Source organism: Sorex fumeus, unplaced genomic scaffold (genome assembly GCF_029834395.1).
Source record: "Sorex fumeus unplaced genomic scaffold, SorFum_2.1 ptg000183l, whole genome shotgun sequence".
NCBI classification, from domain to species: Eukaryota; Metazoa; Chordata; class Mammalia; order Eulipotyphla; family Soricidae; genus Sorex; species Sorex fumeus.
This window is the reverse complement of record NW_026606240.1, coordinates 8,145,777-8,151,513: the sequence shown is the minus strand read 5'-3', so window position 1 is coordinate 8,151,513 and position 5,737 is coordinate 8,145,777.

Here is a 5,737-nt window from a genome sequence, read left to right as displayed (position 1 = left end):
CGCATCCTCAGCGCTCACTATACAAAGGAGAACTAATTCGGGAGAGAAGTCTTTTGTATGTCAGGAGTGTGGGAAGTCCTTTCACACATCCGCAATGCTTACTATACGTAGGAGAATTCACACTGGAGAGGAACCTTATACATGCAAGGTATGTGGAAGGGCCTTCGTTCATTTGTGAGACCTTCAAAACCCTATGAATACTCATACTGGAGAGAAGCCTTATGTTTCTAAGGAATTTGGGAAGGCCTTCACCAAGAACTCAGGTCTTGGTAGGCATATGTAAAAACACAGTGGAGAGAACCCTTAAGTGTATAAAGAATATGGGATGGCCTTCATATTCGTCAGAAGCCTTAGGAAACATAGTCAAATTCAAACTGAATGACTCCACCCCCTAAAAATAATCCCTAGGGTCAGAACTAATCCCTTTCAAAAAATAATAGTTTTGCTTGTACATGGTTGATCAGGGGTTGCAAAGGTACAGTTGAGAAAGAACTAATCCTGGTAGTGAGTTCTTAGTTTCTAGTGACCTTCAGTACTATGAGGGAAAGGTAATTGCTGATGATTACACATGCCTTGGCGTGCTAATGATTACCATTACTATGGCAGCATCCCAACATTTAGACTTGCTGTGTATGTTATCTTGTGAACAATGGGTTTTGGTAATGGAATCTAGGTGGAAATTGATTAAATAAGAACTGAATAAACTGGTATAAAAACCTCCCCTCAAGGAAATGTCAATGTCTCATTTTTTTTTTTTTTGGCTAGGATTCTCGCTTGACTCAGACCCTGATTTGTGGGCTTTATGGTAGAGATAAACGAGGATATTGCAGTGAATCCTTTGGAATGGAAAAATGGGGAAACCTCCACTCTTTGGACCTTCCTTTGTTAGGTTTCAAGGTGCCACACCAGCTTTCCTCAGTCCATATTCTTGGCTCTGAGCTCATCCATACCTGCGTAGGAGGAAACAGGTATCATTATGGGGATCTGGGCTTGGAATCCAGTCAGTCTTCTGCACTCAAGTTCCTACCCACGGTATCAGTTCTGCACTCCTTGTATTCGGATGTTTATTAGAATTACCTAAGCATGGAGGAGAACAATTTCTGAAAAAGTATAGGAAAATGACCCTGCCAGTGTTCTTTAATAGGGTGGATTGGGTAGAGTTGAAATAGACTTGACTTTGTGTAGAAAGACCTCTGATGGTTCTATGACAGGATGGAGTTCTGATGGTTTTATGACAGGATAGAGTGGACCCCTTGAACAAAATGGTTTACAAATGGTGGCAACCTGGGAGAGTGCCCAAACTCCATCTCAGCAGGCTATTACATCAGCTGTGATGACTGACAGTAAAGAGTGGTAGCATTCCTGGATTCCAACCTCCTAATTTCAGTTATACTAGGAGGAAAGAAGACAAATGGTTCGCATTTCCAATTAGGAAAATCTCTTCCAGACATTAGAATGATTAAAACCGTTTTGGATTTGTCCAAATAACCAAGTCTAACAAATGATCCAGTGAGGTTTGTTGCCTGTTAGCTCCTATGTGCCTCTATACTTAGGGTTGCTCCACACATGGGATATATTTATTGAAGTATGTTTTATATAATCCATGTCATACATGGAAGGTCTTAGGAGTTTGTCCTGGTGGTTTTTTGGATGCCAGGTATGAAACTCAGGGAAACCATTTTCACCACAAGCATTAGGCCACAGTAATAATACTCTGGATTGAAAACGTTTTTCTAAAACTGCGTCCTGGAGTTTCCTTAAAGGTGAGAGTTCTCTGCTCATGTGTTATCTGCTAGAGTATTCACTGTATAATGCTCTGTTATGTTCTTACCAGCCTTTTGTCCTGCCCAGTGTCTCTCCAGGTCTCTGGGTGGCTGCTAGGCCAGTTCCTTTCTGCATCTCCAGTACTGGCTTCAGAGCCATTGTATTCACCCCATCTTGATTGACTACTTCCTGGAAACTCATTGTCCCATTACTAATTCACAACCTACTTGCCTGTTTTACCTTGAATCAACCTGCTTCTGTTTTTCCTGATGGACGTGTGTGTTTGAGAGCATTGGTTCAGTGTTTGACCAGTACAGATCAGGGGACTTCTCTGTACATCATTGTCTTGAAATATGTGGCCAGCCTCTCCAGCAGTTGCCTCTCCTCTCCTTTCTCATAGCTTATTCCTCTTGTAGCACACTCACCGGGACTGGCTTAGTGGTCTACCTGCACCTGAAACCTGGCAATTTAAGGCTCCTTCTTGAATGAGATGATGTCACAGACAGGAGTCTTCCAGGTTCACTTACTCTTCCTGATGATGTCCAGTGGATCAGGCCACCTCTGGGCACATGTGTAAAGGATAACTTGATACCCCACTGTAGAAGGGGGACGCTGAAGTGCAATTTTCAGCAGGGCATGAGCACCTATCACTTCTAGTCTCCATACTGTGACCGAGAGGGCCATGCTAACTCATAATTTTTTCTCACTCCCCCACCCCCAACATCCAGGCGGTTCCTGGGGTCCGACTTGCTCCGGAGGCATTAGGAGGATGTGTAGCTTTGTTTTATGTAGTGGGATTTAGCAGAAATGGGGTCACGGGTCTGAGCGCATGAGTCTTGGGGGCAGCTTCATCTCCAACTCCATGATGGGGCACTGTTCCCTGGTCATGGAGCTGAGCATGGGGGTGCGGGCTGTGGGCTTTGGGGGTGTGAAACCTGCCAATAGAGGGAGTCTTCGACATCCCCATCCATCGAACACGGAGCCGTGATTGGCTCTGTTGTGCAGCTTTTGGTGCAGACATGCTCATGTAGAATCGCCACTTTGAGGGGCAGCGACTCAACCCCCCCACATTGGTGAGAGACCCTGTCGATGCCTGTAATTTTCACTGGCTGCTGCAAGGAGGCAGGCCATCCAGGGGAAGTGGTCCTTGCCTGTGGCTAGGGTTTGTAAATGAATATTTACTTTGCTTCTCTGACAATTTTTGGGGTTTTTTTTTTGGAGGAGGGAATACCTATTGATGCTCAGAGGTTGATCCTGGCTCTCTAGGATGTACACTCAGAAATAATTTCCATCATTCCATCAAAATAATTGTCATCCATCACGTGAAACCATGTGACCATGGTTTCATATGGGATGCCAATGATTGATCTTTATCATTAAGGGAAGCACTGTATATTCATTATTTTCCTTTTTGGGTCATACCCAGTGATGCTCAGGGTTTACTCCTGGTTATTCACTCAGGAAGAACTTCTTGCACTGCTCAAGGGACAAAATGGCATGCTTGGAATCAAACACAGATTGGCTGCATACAAGGCTGTTCTATCGCTCAGCCCCAAGTACCATATACTCTTTTTAAAAAAATTTTTATTAGTACAGTTGTAGAGGTACAGTTGTAGACTTCCAATTTTTTGTGCTTGGGTTTCAGTTATACAATGATCAAATATCCATCCCTCCACCAGTGCCCATTCTCCACCACCACTGATCCCAATATCCCTCCCACCCCCCACCTCCCTATCCCACCCTGCCTCTGTGGCAGGGCAGTACTATAGACTCTGAATTATCTAACCAGCCTCACTTTGGTATCTTTTTTCCTGATAAAGAATTTATAGCCCCTCAAGTCAAGTTGAAAAGTATTCTTCCATTCTTTATCAACAATAGTGCCAAAGAGCTCCCAGTTGGTGGTCATTCTGGGAGTTCCCTTCTTAAACTTTGCAGCCCTTTCTCCCCGCTCTGTTAAGTAGAATTTTGCACGAAGGAGATGGTGCTCCGATCTTGTTTGGAATTTTGGGACAACAGCGATATCAGTCAGGCAAAACTGTCGATTGAATATGATGTGGTCTATTTCATTGTGGAATCGTCCACCGGGAGACTCCCCTGTCCAATGTTTAGATTCGGCCTTCTAAAATCTTGAGTTACCATGGATGGTCTTGGTCGACCTGATGAACTCAGACAGTCTCTCACCCTGTTCGTTCCACTCTAGGCCATGGGTCCCACTGTGAAGTTCTTCGGCTGATCTTCTTGGTCCAATCTTGGCATTAAAATCACCCACAATGATCTTGTAGAAGGTGTGGTCTCCTTTATAGAACTTCTCCACCTCCATGTAAAGGTAAAGGTAAAGGCCCTCCCGTTGATCGTCAATTTGCTCGAGCGGGCCCAGTAACGTCTCCATTGGAGACTTTGTTGTTACTGTGTCTGGCATATCGAATACTCTCAGTAGCTTGCCGGGCTCTCCGAGAGGGGCGGAGGAATCGAACTCGGGTCGGCCATGTTGGCCGCATGTAAGGCGAATGCCCTACCTGCTGTGCTATCGCTCCAGCCACCTCCATGTATAACTTCTCAATTTCTCCTTCATCATAATTGGATGCTGGCACGTAGACAACGAAGGTAGAAACTGCCAGCAATGAGCCACATCTATTCAGATGTAAAAGTCCAATTCGGATTTTAGGCATTCGAATGAATCAATGCTCATGGCCAAGTTTGTGTTGACAAGGGCACTGACGCCTCCGACACCACTTTGATCGCATGTTCCAAGGAACAATTCTTCTCCAGTGTCAAAAACAGCGTGATGAGATTGGTGCCTTCTTGTCTCGGTCAGACCAATGATGTCGTACTTGATCTTTCGCACTTGTACCATCAGGTCCTCGATGGATGCATCTGATTCGTAATGCCCGCCTGTCATTTGCCCACTACAAGACCAAAGTGACTACCCTCCAACGTCCTGATGGATCTATCACATCTTGCAGAAGGGCAATGGAGAATATTATCCATTACTTCTACTCAAATCTCTTCGATAGCTATGTCCACCTGCCGACATACCAAATTCCACAGGATCGATATGTCATTCCCAATGTTCTCCTTTCCGAAATCCGACATGCCATTTCATCAGTAAAGAGGCGAACAGCACCCGGCCTAGACAAGGTCAGACCCAAACACCTGAAGAACCTGCCATGAGTACTCATCAATACGCTGGCTTAGCTCTTCACACCCTACCTGTCCGGATGCAAGGTTCCGTCCCAGTGGAAAACCAGCAGGACTGTACTACTGTACAAGAAGGGAGACATCCACGACATTGGCAACTATCACCCGATCTGCCTATTGTCTGTCATCTACAAGTTGTTCACCCGAGTCATCCTGAATAGGATTGGCAGAACACTAGATGAAGGACAACCATGCGAGCAAGCCGGGTTCCACAAAGGATTCAGCACCATCGACCATATCCACACAATAACCAAGCTCATTGAGGTTTCTCGGGAGTTCAAGATGCCGCTCTGTCTAACGTTCATTGATGTACAGAAAGCCTTTGATTCTGTTGAGATGGAAGCAGTCATTGAAGCTCTAGCCAATCAGGGCATTCAAACTCAATACATCAGGATCTTTCTTGAGCTGTATTATGGATTCACTACCAGGATCTCACCATTCTACAAAGAAGTAATCATTGATGTCAAGAGAGGGGTTCAGCAGCGTGATACCATTTCACAAAAACTCTTCAGTGCCACCCTCGAGAACATCATGCGATGACTGGAATGGGAAGGAATGGGAGTGAAGATAGATGGTCGGCAACTGCCCCACCTCCGCTTTGCTGATGACATTGTTTTAATAACACCAAACATTAGCCAAGTGGCACAAATGCAGGCCAACTTCGACCATGAGTGTGGAAAGGTCTGACTACAGCTGAATCTTACGAAGACAATGTTTATGAGAAACAGTCTCATTCCTGATGCTCCATTTGTTCTGAACGGAACTACCATCTCCG